This window comes from Ruditapes philippinarum, unplaced genomic scaffold (genome assembly GCF_026571515.1).
Source record: "Ruditapes philippinarum isolate M1 unplaced genomic scaffold, ASM2657151v2 ctg757_1_1_1_1, whole genome shotgun sequence".
Taxonomy (NCBI): domain Eukaryota; kingdom Metazoa; phylum Mollusca; class Bivalvia; order Venerida; family Veneridae; genus Ruditapes; species Ruditapes philippinarum.
This window is the reverse complement of record NW_026861682.1, coordinates 325,215-347,229: the sequence shown is the minus strand read 5'-3', so window position 1 is coordinate 347,229 and position 22,015 is coordinate 325,215. Positions and strand designations below refer to the sequence as shown.

General features: G+C 28.5%; 1 protein-coding gene across 3 annotated transcripts in view; it reads right to left on the bottom strand.

The window, feature by feature from the left end:
* The window catches only part of LOC132716497 (hemoglobin-3-like), a 116,887-nt gene that overhangs the window by 37,958 nt on the left and 56,914 nt on the right, over positions 1 to 22,015 (bottom strand). Inside the window, exon 1 of one of the 3 annotated variants that reach the window (XM_060699790.1) lies at positions 13,545 to 13,566. The exons of 1 other annotated variant lie outside the window; for it this stretch is intronic. The gene's annotated coding sequence lies outside the window, so the exon portion shown is untranslated. Of the gene's footprint in view, positions 1 to 11,238; positions 11,365 to 13,544; positions 13,567 to 22,015 lie in introns of those variants that run through there. One more of the 3 variants, XM_060699787.1, reaches the window with a different exon arrangement.

Below are 22,015 nucleotides of genomic sequence, written 5' to 3'. Positions count from 1 at the left end.
TGTCCGCTCTGTAGGTCCTACAATAATTAAAAGATTTTCTTCAAACTTGGCTAAAATGTTCACCTCAACAAGGGGATGTGCAGAACTCATGTTGCCCATGTGTCATTTTAAGGTCAAGGTCACAATTGAAGGTCAAATATCAAACAATCAAATATTAGACAGTATGTCGTGTCCGCTCTGTAAGTCCTACACTAATTGAAAGATTTTCTTCAAACTTGGCTCAAATGTTCATTTCAACAATGGGATGTGCAGAACCCATGTTGCCCATGTGTCAGCTCAAGGTCAAGGTCACAATTAAAGGTCAAATATCAAACAATCAAATATTACACAGTATGTCGTGTCCGCTCTGTAAGTCCTACACTTATTGAAAGATTTTCTTCAAACTTGGCTCAAATGTTCACCTCAACAAGGTTATGTGCAGAACCCATGTCACTCTTTTGCCGGCTTAAGGTCAAGGTCACAATTGAAGGTCAAAAATTGACTTAGAAAATGTTCTTTAATTTTAACATATATCTGAATATTTCTGAATCTAGGAAAGGTATTTGCTTGAAACTTAAAATATAAATGAAGTGTCACAATTAAGATATGCTGGTCAAGTTTCATAACTCTGTATTGCATTTTAACAAAGTTATGCCCCTTTTTAATCTTCAAATTTACATACAATCGCATATTAGACAATATGTTTTGTCCGCTCTATAAATCCTATACTAATGGAAGAATTTTCTTCAAACTTTTCTCAAATGTTCACCTAAACAAGGTTATGTGCAGAATCCATGTCACCTTTGTGCAGGCTAAAGGTCAAGGTCAGACTTGAAGGTCAAAAATTGACTTAGAAAATGTTCTTAGATTAAAACATGTTCTTGAATATTTCGGAAACTAGCATAGGTATTTGCTTGAAACTTAAAAGATATATGAGGTGTCACAATTACGATATGCAGGTCAAGTTTCATAACTCTGTATTGGATCTTGACAAAGTTATGCCCCTTTTTAAGTCTTTAAATTTACATACAATCAATACTAGACAATATGTTGTGTCCGCTCTATAAATTCTATACTAATGGAAGGATTTTCTTCAAACTTTACTCAAATGTTCACTCCAATTGGGCGATGTGCAGAACCCATCTTACCCTTGTGCCAGCTGAAGGTCAAGGCCACACTTGAAGGTCAAAAATTGACTTATAAAAAGTTTAGTATATTGGGAAAATGAAAGGTTATTTGTAACTGTTTCGAACATGATTTGATAATAGATATTTTTACTATTACCTGTACAATTAGTCTTTTTTTCACCAGAGATAATTTCTTTTTATGTATTTGTGTCACTTAAGTTATTCCCTTAACCACCTTTCCAAGTTGTCTTCTGTCAAGGACATTGGTGGGGGTATGAATCGCATTCAGCGATAGTTCTAGTTTATCACGCATTTATCACGTTCTTTCTAATTACAGCATGTATGCATTATTATCGTTTTTTTATGTACTGCTGAGTGATTTATATACAAAATAAATTTGAAAACCTATATTTTATTAAGTCGTTTCACGGCAAATAACAAAGAAACCGACTCGAAAGCGTGAAATATAAACAGACAATTTGTTTGTTTTGCATGTAGGATAAAATAATACTTCAATAGTGGACACTCAGCTATTATAGTTACACTCGTGGCTACGACCCTCCTGAATATATTACATCTGTTGGTCACTCAGTAAAATAAAAAAAAACGATCTTATATGCTGCGAAACAGAGAAATATCCTCTAAAAAGTTGTTATTGTAACTCTGCATTTCTGATTTTACTCATTAATAATTCTGTTTGATCCAGAAAACGGCCAGTCAAGTTTATGCTTTTCTTTTTTTAACAAATGTCGGCACAATTAATGTTGTCAAAGAATGAAAAAAAATATAAAGAAATATAATGTAGTAAGCGTGATAACATTACGCAGGACACTGATTACTTGCACACACTTGACGTACAGATTAGCTTATGAAACATACTAATCAAGATTAAGTTGGTGCACATGTAATTATCTTCCACTAATTGTTCTTTTTCTAGTGGAGATAACCATTTCTCTCAATAAACATAGCTTCCTACCTTCAATTAAGAGATTTTCTAATTATTTCGATAAGCCATTCTTAATCAGCACCAACATTTAAGTTCAAATATACTATTTGATAAAATCAAATGCAAGAAAACTGAAAATATCTTAGTATGTTATATGCAAAAGGAAATTTGGTGAACTATTGTTTTTAATTTACACACTTTAAAAGGGGAATGTTATCCCAAAAAAATGTTGCCATTACATCAATTTCAGTCTTGCCTGGTCATTTTATGAATGAAGCAAAGCAATTACGTTAATGACGTTGCACCTGTCACAGCAAGCTGGACGTTATGACTTTTTATTTATGCAATGTTTTATTCAAGTCAAAAGTTACGAAATGATGTCTCTCAAATGATATGTGAACAATGATAATGGAATACAACGGAGATATGACGATGAAATAGTGAAAGGCAATGATACTTCGTTGTATATGTTGATGCAAAAATTCACAATATTCTCATAGTTATCATATCTTTCATTTCTCTACCTTAAGGTCATCGGAGATATTTAAACTTTCCCATTGACGGAGGAGGCTATTAAATTGGGTAGAATTTTCATATTTGATTGGCTGTTTAGCTGTAGGATGCTTTATAAAAGTTAAGATATATATACACTATAAAGGTCAATGACTTTTATTTCAAGAAATGTTAGAAGTCAAATGTATTCCATTGTACTTAACTTCATATGATCGAAAGAATTAAAAGAAGTAAATGCAAATGAAGATTCATCAACATGGAGAATACTTTCAATTACAAATAAAAGCCTTTCACGTGAGTTCGGGAATCTTTCATATTAATTTGATAATTATGCTAACCTAGTCTGTTATCCAGTTTGCAAATCTAAACCTTTATCTATTTAATCAAGATGTAATCTGTATTAGCAATATTAATTAGTACGACAGTAATTATTAGTACAAATGTATATATCCGCATGACCTATATTACCTCAAGACATAAAGCATACAAATACATTGCAAGATTAAATGCTAAACTGACCACAGTAACAACACAGTAGAGACTATATTGTGATGTCCATATCTATATTATTATTAATTTTCATACGCGAAAATTGTATTATTGCCTATTTAATTACTCAAACACTGACAAAAATAATGAATTGGAATTTAAAAGGTCAGCAGACTTCCAGAATAAATTGATGACAACTGAAATGAAAAATACATATTGCTGAAACGATTATGCTTGCATTCAAGGCACGATAAAGCGTAAGATCTATTGAGTTTTCGACATTGTTAAAACATACAACTGAACTTGTTGTTGCATAGTATATATGAATAAAAAGGTAAATGTGGTAGACTGCAGAAGGAAACTGGTAATAAGAAATGTTTATAATTATTTATTTATTGCACATCAATCCCCGCATTCAAAACTTCGCATTGAGTCTGAAGCGGATAGTATTGCCAAACAAGTGATTATATAAATGATGAATGATTTCTCAACGCTGGCAAAGTTATATAAGACATTGGACACATGTTGGGTTACTGTTCGACAAACATTATATTTTGTATCTGGCTAAAATCATATGTTATCGTGTTAAATCACCGTTGCCATGATATGACAAAATTACAATAACCAATTATGACAAGCTGCTGTCAAAACAATTATTATTTACATGCATTAATAATGTTGCTCTGTACACATTTGGTTGCATATTGCAACAAATTTTCAGCCAAACCAGGAATGTTAAAAGTGCGTTCAGTTAATTATGTTTCTCTAAGAAGACATAAATTATTCATTGTGGAAAATCGGTTTCAACAAATAAATTTAGGATAATTATTTTGAAAACATTATTAGAGTGCACTTCTTCGTCCAATGCCCTGCGTTTAAAAATACATGCCCGGTGAATAAATGATATTCACGTATGTATAGCGTACCTATACATCATAAGTTTGATCGTTTTATTTGGACTTTAATTCTATAGTTTATAATCAATTTCAGAAATTGAGAGAAGTGACGAAAGAATTGTTGAATATATAAACTAATTTAGAATAACTGATCAAAAATGTAAAAGTAATTAAGATTATAAAATTAATGAATAAGGAATTTAATGACCAAAAAGAAATACAATGTAAGAAATTAACAATGAAACATACAGAATGTTGAGAAATATAATAAATTAGGTATTATCAAGATTTGTTTAATTGTGAATCCCTTATTCTTATCTGGTTCAATGTGTTTGTCAACGTAAAATCTGCATGAAATACAATAATGTTAAACATGCCTTTTTATTCCAATTTCTTACTTTTGAAGATATGCAATTATAAACATTACCTTGACACAGTGAATAAAGTCCAAAAAATACAAAACTGGTACAGAACACTTAATAAACGTGTATTACATGTTTAAACCCTATTGTATGTACTGCAAATAAAGAATGACCCGATTCAATATAAACAATGTTAACATCTGCTGTTTTATACACCTGTTGTACTTTTGTATCGTTGATTTCTTGTTCGTGTTTATAAGTTATTGCATCTGTATTCTTTATACATTGAATCAAGAAGTTATTAATGAAGTGCAAGTTCAGTATCAGTTCAGTAAATTCATAAGTTTATTATTATAGTCATATATGTATTCTATTAAATTTAAAATAAAGTTGATACTGATTTTTCAAATAGCTATATAATGATATTTAAAAAACCCAAGAACAACAACAACAAAAAAGCAGGGACAGGCGCTATAAAACGTATAATTTTATAACAAAATTTTTCGTAAATTATAAATATTTTTCTCAATAACTTCCTTCAAACAACATCTCTCGTACGACTGTACTTTGTTTGAGACATAATTGTTCCATTCAAGCTATGTTTTGGTCTTAGCTTATTTAAACGAAAATATGAAGCAAGCGTATATTTTGATTTATCTCACTTAGAAGGTGACTTGTTCATTCATGACGTCATATGGTATTTTAACGCTTGTATAATTGATATGCATTTGTGTCTGTCAATTAGTTTAATTTACATGTATTTAATTTAAGATGCGGTCACAAAGATAAGTCTACAATATTAAGCATCGTTTGTTGTGCTATTACATAATTCATATTGAATATGTACAGTTATATTTGACGGCAATCTGTCAAATATTAAATATAGATCTGATACAGAAAAAGGATGACGTCATCGTAGTAATAAAAATAAAATGGATATTAAATAAAGTTGTGATCTTTACTTAAGATTACTAGTTGTCATATATGACTAAATCTATTTTATCAGCCAAAATATTGAATATCAAGTAAGTTTTAATAGAGTAATGTATTGCGTGTTACAAATAATTTGGCTTAAACAGTACAGATTAAAATGCACTTCTCGTGCAAAAATTTAATCTTAATCTGTATTGTATTATACCTCAATTGTACGGACGATTCGCTACATCACGTATGGATTTATTAAATAGAATCAGTAATGTAACCTTAATTACATTTTGCAACTTAAGCCATTGTCACAGTGTGACACCGCATTTTAAATATAATACAATGTCTTATCAAGGTCAAAATGTCATGATACAGTCTACCAAATGTTTAATAGATGTGTTTATGTCATGAAATACTGTACGTGACAATGCATAAGCAAGTAGATCTACCCACCGCGCAAATGCACATTTTATTGCATTTAAAGCAGCATGCCTCCAGATTCATGCTAATGTTCATGAAAATTAAGAAAAGTGTATTAAAAAGTAAAATATATTAAAGGGAACAACACATTGCAAGCGGCACCGAATATATTACTTCTTACAATTATAAACTGTTTATATTTTTGTTGTTTATTAATAATTATTTTCTAAAGTCAATGCAAATTATAATTGTACATAAAGGAAGAATGTTTTGACATTTTAACATGAAATAAATTTATAATTAGCTTGCATCGAATTGTTATCTGTCTCGAAATGAAAAATACTCGCATGTTAATTTATTACAAAACCTTTTGAATACAACATGTAGAAGTTGATTTATTTTGCATTTGTAAGAACGGTACTTATTGTCAGCATTTACGATATTTTTTATACAGAATGAGTTCCAAATATAATGAATTACTTGTATATATTCAATTCGTACAAAGCTAAATGTGTATCATATACGTACTTAGTCGATGTACCAGTTACCAACTTTTCATTTTAAATTCGACTAGGTGTGTTTATTTTCATATAAATAGATTTAAATTGACTTTTAACATAGATTTATTTACCATATACCTGTCAGTTGGCTACATATAATGATTTATTATATTTTGTGTTCATGATAATATGTTAACATTGTATCACATATCAATATCAATTAAAGACATTTTATTACATACAAAAATTGCACCGTGATATTAAATATACGTCATTAATAAATGTCATGTTACGGATTCTATATTGAAATATAAAACAAATGTAACTATGTGCGACTTGCACACGAAATACATAACAGAATGCTTCAAAAAAGTTTTTGGTGAGATATCTCTTTGCAAAGAAAAGGTACTAAACAGAACGGCACACCCTTTTATACCCAAATTAATCAAAAAGACATTTTATGTAACTGAATATAACTTCACTATGGATTCAAATTATAATAATTGTTTGATTGAGAGAATGCGCTGCAACTTATTCTATGATCGTATATATATACAAATATATCATTTTTTTTCCATTTTGGTCGGCTGTTTTATTTGATGATATACCTATAGAAATGTCAGCCAGTTAGGTTAATCTTATACATATTATTTGTTTTGCTGTCTCGTTATCGTTTACTAAGATACCAAGAGGCAGGTATACACCGTTTATTCACCTTTCTGACTGCCAAACATTCGACTTTCTGCTAGCAATGATATGAAAATGATGAACAAGCTTCGACCTTAATGAATTGTGCCGCACATTGATTCAATGTTTGTATGTTTGTAAACATATATTTAGCTCAAGATGAATTACTAGCGTATGATTATATGGTTGGATAATGAGTATATCAGCTGTTACCTTAATCTGACTAAGAAAATATTATTGCAAATGACAAACTGCTAATCGCCAATTATTGCCAACTTTGTATTTATGCATAGTTATTGCTTTGTCAAAGAACATGCTTTCAGAAACTGCTTTCACAAATTAAGTTTTTTTTATCTTTTAAATTATCAATATGACAAGAAGTAAAATGAAGAAAAACCCTTTTCAACAAACGAAATTTACAGACAATAATAACAATAACAGTAGTAAAAGATTTTGTTTTAATTGTATAAAAAGATGTAAGGTCCAGTAGGATACGAATTTCTAAAATATGTAAGAAATAACAATATTCAAATTAAAATCTATGTTCTTTCATTGTTTTTTTTTTACAATTATTATAACAAAAATACTTATTTACATGGCATAAAATTCTATAACAAATATTGAAATTAAAGAATATTTCCATGAAATATCTTATTGTAACCATACGAATCAATTTTCACTTTTGGATGTTCATGTAATTATTTTCAATATTTCGGATACTTGAACTCACATTTTTGTAAAGCAATGTTTTTGAAGAAAATGCACACGAAAAACTTATCTCAGCTTGACCACCCACAAGGTTTCCTGACATATTAACTGACCGCGTATACCTAATTGCTTTAGAAACATGCAATTTAGCTGATGCCAGCAACAATTAACGTTAAGACTACCAGTTATTCCACAGACTGTCGACCTATTAAACTGAAAGTAAATACAAGAATTTCTTGGACTCCATTCCTTAGCTTTCAATTAAATATAATCAGCAAACTCATTTATAAGATATCCTATAAGTGTATTGGCCGAGATTTAATTAACAGATGCATTCAGCAATTAAAGCTATTTATACAACAACCTGCGAAATTAATTAAGATCATGCTGGTGCAAATAAATTGCAAAACAAAATATTCCAAATAATTTTGCTTCTGCTGCTAAAGTATGTGGAGTATAGAGTACTTTGAGTATAGCTTCAACATACCAATTTTCTAGAAAACTTATGAACGGAAAATGCTACACATGACGTAAAGATCTTATAAAGAATAAACAGGAATAAAACTATTTTCGTCATTGGAAATATATATAACCAGAATTCAACTGTTTGCGTTATGTTATCAATGACAATACCATTGTTCATGCCATGACTGACAACTCGTGTACATGGGAAGAAATAAGACCTATCGCGTAAAAACTGAACACTTGTTTTGTTAATTTTTATTTATTTTAATAGGTAACACGGTTAGAACTATTGCTATTCTCTAGTGGATATCTAACTTTCAAAGCACTTTTTACAATTTTGTCATACGTACAGATTGTTGACTTCAAATCGTTGACATACGCACAATATAAATAAAATGTTTTTGGAGATTTACTCCTTCTATCGAAAGCACTTTAATAACATGCTGCGTGTGCTATTTCGTTACGTCAAAAGTAAAGATGAATACCTAATCAGGTGGATGGAAATTGTAAACCTTTAAGATTGAAGAGGTCATGTATGTTAATTTAGATGTAACAAAAGGTTAGCAACATCACGTAAATTTGTATTTAAAATGTAAGGTAATAAGATAACACGATACGAGATCATACCCGTATGTCATGTGTCTCCACAGGACGACACACTGTGTAGTTGATGTGAAATAAGTGCCGAAATGTCATCTTAAATGAAATTGTTCATCTTTCAATCTGGACAAAACCATTCATCAATTTTAGGGAATATGTTAAAATATTTACTTACAGAACGGTATGTAAAATAAAGTTGGGACTACTAAGAGTTTTGTCTTGATATTTGAACAATTTGCTAACATTTCAATATAATCTAATTCATAAAACGAGTATCACTAACACTATTTATTTGATGGTTGTCACGTCACATATCTATTGTAACAGTTGTTTTTAATGTATATTCTGATAAAAAAACAAGAGTAAAACAATGTTTTGATATCTATTGGATATTCGAACTCGTAAACCTATGTACATGTGCAGCACTCATGCGAAAATATTAACAAATTTAACAAAAGTCGCTCTAAAAGATCAAAGTTACTATGCTTACTAAAAGAAGAATCAACGGGGGTATAACAACTTGTCCACTTAAAACGGTCACAAGTTGTTTGCTCTCATTATGGTCAAGCATAAAGCGGTCAACTACTGATATATTATATAGAATTATGATGTTCTCTGTGGAAACAGACACAACTTTGGACACATTTGTCCATTTAATGAAAATGCCCAATTGAGATTTTCAACTGTATAATCACTACAATTTTACATCCTTGTGAAATATCAGGGTGCTGTTGGTTTTTGTCGTATCAACAAGGTGTTAAGTGTTGAAATTAAAGCCGGTGCTATAGGGCATGAGAAATGTGTATCTTCACATTATCTCCTATAAATCGAGTCTCAATTATTATATAATATTGTTGTTTAATTGCTTCTGAGGGATCTACACCTTTTCTAAATTACTGTTTAGAAAATATTGTGCAGCCGTTTTTGTTTCTTATTACGTATATAAGAAAATTTGAAATAAAAGCAATTCAACCTATGAATTTGTCTTTCTTATGATTATGCTATATCTGCATGTGACAATACTTTTCAAGTAGGTGTGATAAAACTTACACTTTTATCCGCTTTTGTTGTATCTTTTGCATTATATTTTTAACGTAAATGGTTATTTCAATTAAGGATTATAATTTAACAACGAATGTAAGATTCTTCTGATCACATGACTTTCCGTATTGAAATTAATGAAAAAACTGTATGCCGTTTGTTTTATAAAAATGACGATGCTAATTCTCTATATACTGGATGTTTTATTTCATGTGATTTATATACAAAATAAATTTGCAAATCTAAAAGTTTTAAGCATTTTATCTCGCAGCATTGGCCATACTCAATTTAGAATATATTAAAAAGATGATATAATGATGAAGTGAATTGTCTGAACCATGAACTGGAAATAATGTCTTGATATCATAGTTATATAGAGACATATTTGATTTCATGAACCAATAAATTGAATGGACTGTTATCAAAATAATATCAATTCAACCCGTAACAAAAATAAAGACATTTGGAAAACGAGTAGAAATAGAAAAGAAACTATTAACGTTAAATAATGAATCAAATATTTATTTAGCAGAATTTAATAATAACATTTATTTACTTAAAGTTGAATAGATATTAAGATATACTGATTTCATTGTGAAGTTAAGATTTGGAATAAATATGTATTTGACAATAAATTGTAACACCACTGCGTGCGACCGAATGCGATCAACATCTTACATTTGTTAGTATAACTACCATAAGAGTACGACAAGCTCATTCTTATAGCACGAAAGTACTTGATTTTATCATTGTGGCCTTTAACAAATGAATTGCTTTAATTTTATATAAAATAAATATTTTAAACTTTTCTTTAAGACTTGAAAATGTTTCCATTAAGTATCTATATATGACTTTTTCATTAGACCACAAAACACGTGTGCAAAGTGTAAAATCTTTATTACCGCTTACGTGTCTTTTTATATATATATGTATTACTAGCCATTAAATATAATTAAATAAATTCAATTTTCAAACGAATACAGTTAATTTAATTAATTAGTTAATTATTAATTATTATCTGAACACGAAATGCATAATCATATCTATTTTACAATCTCTTGTGGTAAACAAGTCAACAATATCTGAAAATACCAAAGAGCCTTTAACCTTTGATAATTCTTTGCATATAACAGTAATCGAAAGGCATTGTTATTTTCTAAAAGGTGCTTTAAGCTTCAACACACGGTAATATTCTGACTTTTAACATGCAATTGACCAATTACAAATTATTCTCACTACTGCGTCTACAATGACTGAGATTATATTCTTGGTTAATATTTCTCCCAGCTGTCGCAAACATATCTTCATGTAACAGTTACGAAAGTCGAAATCCATAATAACTTCAAGCAAATTGTTTTTTCCTTCTTATGCTATTCCTCTGTTTTTATCGCTTTCATAGTATATTAAACAATGAATGACTGAATGAATTAATGAATGAATAAATGAATAAATAAATAAATGAATGAATTAATTAATTAATTAATGAATCAATTAATAAAAAATCAGATAAAGATATAATAAATAAATAAATAGATAGATAAATAAATAAATAAAAATGAATAAATAAACAAGTATTTTTACCTTGTCTCAAAAATAAATCCGAAAGTACAATTGTTCAAACAGCCGTTTATTGCAAGTATCACCTTTACGTTTATTTAGCTATTGTGACTTGGAGTAGACTGACCGAGTCAATATATTCTATGTTTACATCTGCTACTTTTATACTACCTACTGCATTTTATAACGCTTAGGACTTTCAACGATGTAGGTCCATTAACTCGACAATACCATTCAATTTGTTTATTTGTATTAACAATTATTTGTATATAAAGTATACTATCGTAAGCAATGTGAGAAACAAAAAAGTTTAAGACTGCATGAAATTTATAATTTATATCAAATGATGGTTTAATCTATAGCACAATTTTCTTGATTATTTCTGTAACTATTTTGCTATATTTAACTATTTTACTAAAAAAAATAACATTATAATATATATGACTTTATTTATGAAAATGTAAACAATAGTTTGTTGTATGAACGTAATTTATGTTTTGTTGTTTTGTTTTCCATTAAAAAGCTTTCATGAATCATGTTGTACCTGGTTAGGTTTGTCAAACTTGTCATTTTACTGACCATTACACTGCATTCTTTGATGCTGTCTGTCAAAACGTTATTTATAACGCATATATGAACGTTCTTTCTAATTACAACATGTGTGCATTATTATCGTTTTATATGTACTGCTGAGTGATTTATATACAAAATAAATTTGAAAACCTATATTTTATTAAGTCGTTACACGGCAAATAAGTTTAAAAACACACAAAGAAACCCCATCTAAAGCGTGAAATATAAACAAACAATTTGTTTGTTTTGCATGTAGGATAAAATAATACTTCAATTGTTGACACTCAGCTATTATAGTTACACTCGTGGCTACGACCCTTCTGAAAATATTACATCTGTTGTTCACTCAGTAAAATAAAAAAACGATCTTATATGCTGCGAAACAGAGGAGTATCCTCTAAATAAGTTGTTATTGTAACTCTGCATTTCTGATTTTACTCATTAAGAATTCTGTTTGATCCAGAAAACGGCCAGACAAGTTTTATGCTTTTCTTTTTTAACAAAATTCGGCACAATTTTGTCAAAGAATAAAGAAATATAAAAGAAATATAATGTAGTAAGCGTAATAACATTACGCAGGACACTGTTTACTTGCACAGACTTGACCTACAGATTAGCTTATGAAACATACTAATCAAGATTAAGTTGGTGCACATGTAATTATCGTCATCTAATTGTTCTTTTTCTAGTGGAGATAACCATTTCTCTCATTATACATAGCTTCCTACCTTCAATTAAGAGATTTTCTAATTATTTCGATAAGCCATTCGTAATCAGCACCAACGTTTAAGTTGTTGAATCATACATCAAATTTACCATATGATAAAATCTAATGTAAGCAAATCAACTGAAAAATATCTTAGTATGTCATATGCAAAAGGGAATTTTGGTGAACTATTGTTTTTAATTTACACACTTTAAAAGAGGAATGTAATCCCGAAATTTGTTGTCATTACATCAATTTCAGTCTTGCCATGAAGCAAAGCAATCACCTATATGACGTTGCCCCTTTAGTAACCTGTCACAGCAAGCTGGACGTTATGACTTATTTATGCAATGTTTTATACAGGAATGATGTCTCTTAAATGATATATGGACATGATAATGGAAAACAAATGAAAAATTGAAAGGCAATGATACTTCGTTGTATATGTTGATGCAAAAATTCACAATATTCTCATAGTTATCATATCTTTCATTTCACTACCTAAAGGTCAACGGTTCAGCCAAACCAGGAATGTTAAAAGTGCGTTCAGTTAATTATGTTTCTCTAATAAGACATAAATTATTCATTGTTGAAAATCGGTTTAAATCAAATAAGGAGAAAATTTAAGATAGATTAAAACATTATTAGATTCAACTTTTTCTTCCGATGTCCTGTATTTAAATATACATGTCAGGTGCATAAATGATATTCACATATGTATAGCGTCCCTATAAATCAGTAAGTTGTAACTTAGTAATCAAATTCAGATGTTGGAAGAAGTGAAAAGAATTGTTGAATAATTTAAAATTACTGACTGAAAATGTAAAAATAATTATGATAATAAAATTATCGAATGAGGAATTTAATGACCAAAACGTAACAAAATGGTATAAATAACAAATGATAATAAAACAATAAGGTAAAATGATATATTAATATATTAGGACTCATATTTGTCAGTCAACGTAAAACCTGCCAGAAATCCAATAATGTCAAATATGCCTTTTAATCAAATTTCTTTCTTTTGAAAATATGCAAATATAAACATTACCTTTGCACAATGAAAATAGTCCAAAAATACAAAACTGGTACAGAACACTTAATAAACGTGTATTACATGTTTAAACCCTATTGTATCTACTGCAAATAAAGCATGACCCGATTCAATATAAACAATGTTAACATCTGCTGTTTTATACACCTGTTGTACTTTTGTATCGTTGATTTCTTGTTCGTGTTTATAAGTTATTGCATCTGTATTATAGATTTATTTATACATTGAATCAAGAAGTTATTAAATGAAGAGAATAAATTCATTAGTTTATTATAATAGTCATATCCTATTATTTTTAAAATAAAGTTGATGCTGAATCTATAAATAGATAGTTATAAATTGTTTTTCGTAAATTAAAGATACTTTTCTCGATAACTTTCTTCAAGCAATATCTCTCATACGACTGTACTTTATTTTAAGACAGAATTCTTCCATTCAAGATTTGTTTTGATCTTAGCTTATTTAAATGAAAATAACGTTTAGCAATACGTAGCAAGCGCATATTTTGATTTATCTCACTACGGTTGAATCAAGTGTTAGATTTTGACAAGGTAACTTGGTCATTCATGACGTCATATTGTAATTTAACGCTTGTATAATTGATATGCATTTGTGCCTGTAAATTTGTTTTATTTAGATGTATTTAATTTTAAAAGCGGTGACCAAGATAAGTCTTCAGTACTGAGCACCGTTTGTTGTGCTATTACATAATTCAGATTGGCACAGTACTATTTGACAGCAATCAGTAAAATGTTAGATAAGGATCTGATACAGAAAAGGGATGACGTCATCGTAGTAATCCAAATAAAATGAATATTGAATAAAGTTGTGATCTATACTTGTCGTATAAAACTAAATCTATTTTATCAGCCAAAATATTGAATATCAAAATATTTTTAATAGAGTAATGTATTGCGTGTTACAAGCAATGTGGCTTAAACAGTACAGATTAAAATGCACATGTCGTGCAAAAATTTAATCTTAATCTGTACTGTATTATACCTAATTTTACCGGCGAATAGAATTAGTAATGTAACCTTAATTACGTTTGCAACTGAAGCCATTGTCACAGTGTGACACCGCATTTTAAATAAAATACAATGTCTTATCAAGGTCAAAATGTCATGATACAGTCTACCAAATGTTTAATAGATGTGTTTATGTCATGAAATACTGTACGTGACAATGCATAAGCAATGAGACCAACCGCACAAAGGCACATTTTATTGCATTTAAAGCAGCAGACCTCTAGATTCATGTTACTTTTCAAGAATATTATAAAAAATGTATTCAAAAGTAAAATATTTTAAAGGGAACAACACATTGAAAACTACACGGAATATGTTTTTTTCTTACAATTATAAATTGTTTATATTTTTGTTGTTTATAAACAATTATTTTCTAAAGTCAATGCAAAAAAATAATTGTACATATAAGCAATAATGTTTTGACATTTTAACATGAAATAAATTTATAATAAAATGAAAAGTACTCGCATGTTAATTTATTACACAACCTTTTGAATACAACATGTAGAAGTTGATTTATTTTGCATTTGTAAGAACGGTACTTTTTGTCAGCCTTTAATATTTTTTTATACATATTTAGTTCCCAACATAATGAATTATTTGTATATATTCAATACGTACAAAGCTAAATTTGTATCATATACGTATTTAGTCGATGTACCAGTTACCAACACATTTTCAATTTGACTGGGTGTGTTTACGAATTCTTTACTTTCAAATAAATAGATTTAAATTGACTTTTAACATAGAGTTATTTACCATATAACTGTCAGTTGGCTACATATTATGATTTATTATATTTTGTGTTCATGATAATATGTTAACACTGTATCACATATCAATATCAATTAAAGACATTTTATTAGATACGAAAAATTGCACCGTGATATTAAATACACGTCATTAATAAATGTCATGTTACGGATACTTTATTGAAATGTAAAACAAATGTAACGATGTGCGACTTGCACAAGAAATACGTTACAAAATGCTTCAAAAAAGCTTTTGGTGAGATAATTTTGGAAAGAAAAGGTACCAAACAGATTGGCACAGCCTTTTATACCCAAATTAAACAAAAAGGCATTAGAGTATATATACAAATATATCAATGAATGTCTATTTCGGTTGTTTGGTGTGCTTTTTCACCATGATGATATACTAGTATATCAATAGAATGATCAGCTAGTTAGGTTAATCTTAAACATATTATTTGTTTTGCAATGGTGTTACATAAACTTAGCTGCCAAGCGGCAGTTACACATCGTTTAGTCACCTTTTTGACTGCCAAACATTCGACTTTCTGCTTGCAATCATATGAAAATGATGAACAAGCTTCGACTTTAATGAATTGTGCCGCAAATTGATCTGTCTGTTTGTAAACATATATTTAGCTCTAGATGAATTACAAGCATATGATTTTATGGTTGTATAATGAGTATATCAGCTGTTACCTTAATTGACTAGAAAAATATTATTGCAAATGCCAGAATCCTAATTGACAATTATTGCCAACGTTGTATTTTTGCATAGTTATTGCTTCTTCAAAGAATATGGTTTCAGAAACTGCTTTCAGAAACTAAGTTTTTTATTATTATTTTTGTTTAAATTATCAATATGACAAGAAGTTAAATGAATAAAAAAACTTTTCAAAACAAATGAAATTAACTGACAATAATAACAATAACAGTAGTTAAAGATTGTGTTTTCATTGTATAAAAAGATGAAAGTTCCAGTAAGATATGGATTTCTAAAATAGAAGAACGAAATAACAATATTAACTTTAAAATTTATGTTTCTTCATTGATTTTTATAATAACAAAAACACTAAATTTCCGTTGCTTTTAAAGGAAATTCTTCCTATATCTCTATCTATTTAACAACAATTATTATGTAAATTTACTGATACTGATGTAGATTTGTTTTTCACTTAAGTCATATTTAATCAAACTAATGAAATTAAACTTAATGAAACTATGTCATAATACGATACGTTGTAACTGTATTTACATAAAACAGAATAAGTTGATACAGTTTGTATTAAATGAACAAAATGCTGCTCTGTCGAAATGATTTTAATATTTGGTTAAGTATTTGATAAAAGTTGAATGATACTTTAAACGGAAGTAAAGTATACTATTACAGGGTTTATTTTGTTTCTATGTAAACGATATAAAACTATTAATGAATAAGTCCTCAATGTAACAGGGACAGTGTATTACCAATTAGCTTTGGTTGATTTTTCACATTATAGCGTTCGGTTTAAATAATGGTTTTAGAGAACAATAAATGCTTGTTACTTGAAAAAGTAGCGATTTATGTGAAATAATTTTCATAAAAGAATCAAGAAAATGTAAACAAAGTAGTTATTTGACTTCCATGCAGAATACATATTCACTATAAATGTACTTTTCGCCAAAAAGCAACATTTAAAAACGATCATTCAGGTAATTTGCCGATGAGTCTTTTTTGATACTATTAAAGTACCCTAAGTTCAGGAGCTTTGAGAAATCAAAATAAAAGGACTCCTGATGCATTATAAGTCTTTAAAGAAAACAACGAAATAACTATTTGATCCGTATTAAACAATTACAAACATGTATTTTTCTTTTGTGTATTTAACTAGCTCAGACCTTTTCAGTAACTATTTTAGTTAGCAATTACAACCTTATATTTAAAAACGAATAAACCACGATACAAAGCGTTTGGTGAATAACTACGAATAATTTATTCATACACGTTTTCGGCAAAAAAGGACCAAAATAACAAGAATAGAAAAACAAAACAAAACAAAAACACACAGGAACTGTAACTAACCAAAAACACGGTTATTTTCTTTATATCAAAGTTGTAAGTACAATTTAATAAATGCCAACGACAATGTACCATAATGATGATGTATTTACAAATAAGGTCAAATTGCGATTAAGAAAAAAACTACCTGCGGAAAAAATGTATCAAATTGTTGCTATCTAAAAAGTTAAATCCACTGTTTCGAAATAAGCCTTGTAACAAATTCATAAATTGAAATCTTATTATAAAATGTTGTACGAAAATATAACCAACATGCAGCATACAACTAATTGAGAAAACTTATTATTTAACAACTTTGTTACAATTGTCCATAAAAGTATCTAATGTACTTAACATTCGATTGAGCAAAGCCTACACTTTTCAATCAATTTTGTTTGTCATTCAGATTTATATTTTCAGATATTTCTTTTGACTGAATATTAATTCTACAAATATTTTGTTATATTACCGATTCAAATGTGCTTTTGAAATAGCCGCACAATAAACAACAACGATTTACCTATATGAATTTACAATATTGTAAAATGAGTGAATACATTTTCTACAAAAGTTACATCTAGAATAAAAGTATCAAATTGTTACTTAACACATTAAATGTACTCTTATACATCTGAAAACAGTTTGAAAGCATAATTAACCTTTCCATAAATTATTGCAGTGAAAATGCCAAAAGAAAAACAGAAAATTCCGAAGTAAATTGTAATTGGAATGAAGAGTGAGTGCAAGCAATCATTTCGTGGTTTGTGAACATGTTATTGGAACTAAATTAGGCATCTGTTTCAATCGATTTCCGTCATTACAATGATTGAACATTTTGTTTATTTTTGTATCGAAATATTTTGAAAATGGAATCTGATTTTAAATTGCTCATGTTCTTTCTTCCAGGTGTGTTTGCATTGTGGTTTATGTACTCTTAGATGTAGTATTTATTTACACTGAGATTTAGTATCAAAATTGAATTATAAATAACGATTGTACGTTGTGCTGAAGATAAAGTGTACTTATTGTATACATATGCAGTTTAATAACATATCTGATAATATTTCGATATATTTACCTTACCATCACCATGTTAATTATCTTAAATTGAATATTCCATTTTTCATTCTGTACAAAAACATTCACCATTTTCAGGGGCAATTTCATAATAAGTACATGCCATTAAATCAGTTGGTGCCATGAAGAATCATATCAACGCTGAGGACGTATGACATGATATAACATCATGAGTAGGATATCTATTTAAAAGAAAAAGCATGAAATGAAATTTTCATTGTATTGTAAGTTTGAGTGTCTTGATCTAACACTTCATTTTGTCTTTCATGGATTTCAATAGAATGAACCATTTCATGCGATAATGACATAACACTAACCACCTAAGTCAAAAACAATTTACAAGATCATTAAACAAAAAACTTTTATAATAATCATATCTGATGTATCAATACGCGTATATTTAACTGCTGGATTTCTATATATCATTTACAGGTATAAAATATTAGAATGCATAATTTACATAAAAATGCGATACATTTTTTAATTTTAATAGCAAAATAGTTTGAATTCAGTAATTACTTCTCATTAGCAAAGTCAAACTCCAATAGTCATTGTCAAAAGTCATAGTGATAAAAACACAGACATGTATTATTTGCATTTCCAGTAGAAACTTACTGGTACACGTAAAAACATTTCTATAGTGTCTTAGAAGAAATACAGAAGGTAAACAAAGTTTAATGTGAAAGATTTAGAGAATCTTATTCGAACATGAAAATTGGCATGCAAAACTGTTTGCAGTTGCTTTAATTACAGCTTGTTGTATATTCAGAAAATGCGGACAAAATCTTGTATGAAACTTAACTGCCGATTTGAAAGACAATCAAATCAGATATAACTATATAACTATCATTATAAATACTGAATTTATACACCAAAATGCACAATTGTTCACCTTGTATTATTTATCTAAATTAAGCCCAGTTGTTGTAACATGTTATTATCTTAAAAAATACTGTGTGTTGAATTTCGCTTTGTGTCACCGAACGCTGCAAAGATATATTTCAAAACGTCAAACCATCAGCTTGAACAGATCACGTGTTCCACTTAAAATGTAACAAAAGTATAGCAACATCACATAACTTTGTATTCACAAATGAAATTAACGAGATAACCTGGGTATAATATATAAACTATGCCATACCTCACATCAGCCACCCCTATTGTTGTGATTTTGTAGATAAGTATTCAGTTGAATAAAATGTGAATGTTAGATCTAACAAGTATCATGTTTATGCAAATGACATGAAACATGAAATTAAATCTATAAATGTGTATCTTTATATTTTTAGAGGAAATTGAAAGTTTTTGATAGGATCATAAATATGCACGGAATTTGAGTATTTAAAGTGCATAGATTACATGATCTTAAAATATACCCGTACAATTAAATGAACTTTATAAATTACATTTATAATGTAGTAGAAGAGTGTCTATAACGTTTTTAAGAAAATAAGTCCGTTGTATTTTTTTTCTTTTTTCCCCAGTTATATTATTGTGGATGAATGACCATACATGACCTTTTATATTTCAAATGGTCAGAGTTAAGTGTGTTCCCATGACGAACATACGAAAATTGGTAGAATCACCAAATTAAGTCTTATTTTTGTATTTGTCAAGCAATAAAGCTGTAAAAACCACCATCATTTTTGACATATTGCCACTTTAATATAGTTTAGTTAAGTTTATCCTGTCCAGCTCTAATATGAAACATTTCAAATGTATTATATTATACTTATTTCATGCTTTCGAACACGAACTTTCTATTATCATTTCCATGAAAGCAAATGTTAAAGGTCAACAGTGTTCACCCGTGTCCATACACAGTAAATTGCAACACCAATACTCAAAATAGAAATAGCTTGGTTGACAAGAATAATCTAGAAATAAGTTGACCTATGGTCGTCATAATTGAATTCAAAACATCAAGCAAATTTTCAAAATAAAGCGCTCTAAAATAACACAAGCTAAATTTCAAAAGGATTGATAATTTTTATATAAATACATATGCATACCGTTCAATTATCTTGCAAACATGAATCACATACAGCTGTATGCCTCCATATGAACAAATTTTTTTTTAGAAATCAAACTTGAGTACAATGTACAAAGCTTTTAAGAAAAGTAAAAACATTCAAAATTCAAGTAATAATTTACATGTTTTGTGTGATTAAAGACTTATATAGAAAATGTATCACCATATTTCTTTTTAATCATTTGTGTGGATTATAAGTGCCGGTTGCACGGTATAAATTACTTTCTTTATTCACTTAAAATTTTTATTTCTAAATATATTTTCAAAATTTTTATGAAAATAAGCATGAATTTGGAGGCATGCTGCGTAAAAAAGAGATACTTTATGACGGCAAATGTGATATAAACACACAATAGAAAACCTTAAAAAATAATAATGACTGGACCTTGAAAAGCAGACTAAGTACTTTAATTTTGTTTTAATTTTCTTATAACATAGGATAAATTTCATTTGCAAAAAATAGTACTCTTTTAAACATATGGCTGAATTTGCTATGCAGTAGCAATTTCTTAAATATTTCAGAAGTGTCTTGTAAGTACTTGCTTCAAATTATTTCATGTTGTTTTTATAGCTTGTCATTTTTTATATCTTATCTTAGAGTGATGAAGTTAATGTCTCTCAACCATCTAAAAATATTTAAGATTTTTTTTATATATCTAATATAAGCGCATATCATTTAGCGAGTTTGATCTCTCATAACGTCAATCTCATGGATTTATCAAGTATTGTTCATATTGAATCAGGCAGATAACTAACGGATGGTGTTGTTACTTTTATAGGATAACCCTGATTTATGCAGTGATTATTATTTTGGAACGTAGCTTGCATGTTTAACATTTTCCTATTTAACAGTTTACCTTTTCATTTTCTTATCTAAGATTATGAATAAATATAACATCAATTGTTATAAATTATATTTTTTACATTTCCATTGCAGTAGGTTTAAGAAAGCAGTAAAGAGATGCTAAATTAGCTATAGTTAACTTTCAACAAAATTGACTGGTTTTTAATAAACACTGAACATGTTCATGCATTCATTTGGAAAGAAAATTAAACTACTATTGCACTTAATTAAACGTTTTTAGATAATAAATAACACAATTCATAGAAAACAATCGAGATGCTCCTACACGTTATTTGTATTTTAAAAATCTTGAGACAAATTCCATACATATTAATTGCCGTTCATTGTTTTTCAATGTAAAAAAATTAAATTTCTTATTACTTTTAAAATATTTTTTTTTAATACTTTTTTTACTATACAAAACCGTTAAAAAAATTAAATTTTTATTTTAAGTTGTAATCTTACCCATTTTTATCATGTAAGAAAAATGTAACAGTTTTTCCCAATCCCTATCCAAGAATTATTTTTCTTCTTCAATTCGATCATCTCTATGCTAACGTTCGGAAAAACTGCCGAATTCATAGAATATATATAATAAATAAACTTAGATGTGTCTATTTTCCATTTTTAATTTTGTGCTTCTATAATTATTTTCAAATTTATATGTGACACAAATGCAATCGGAATATAAGATAGT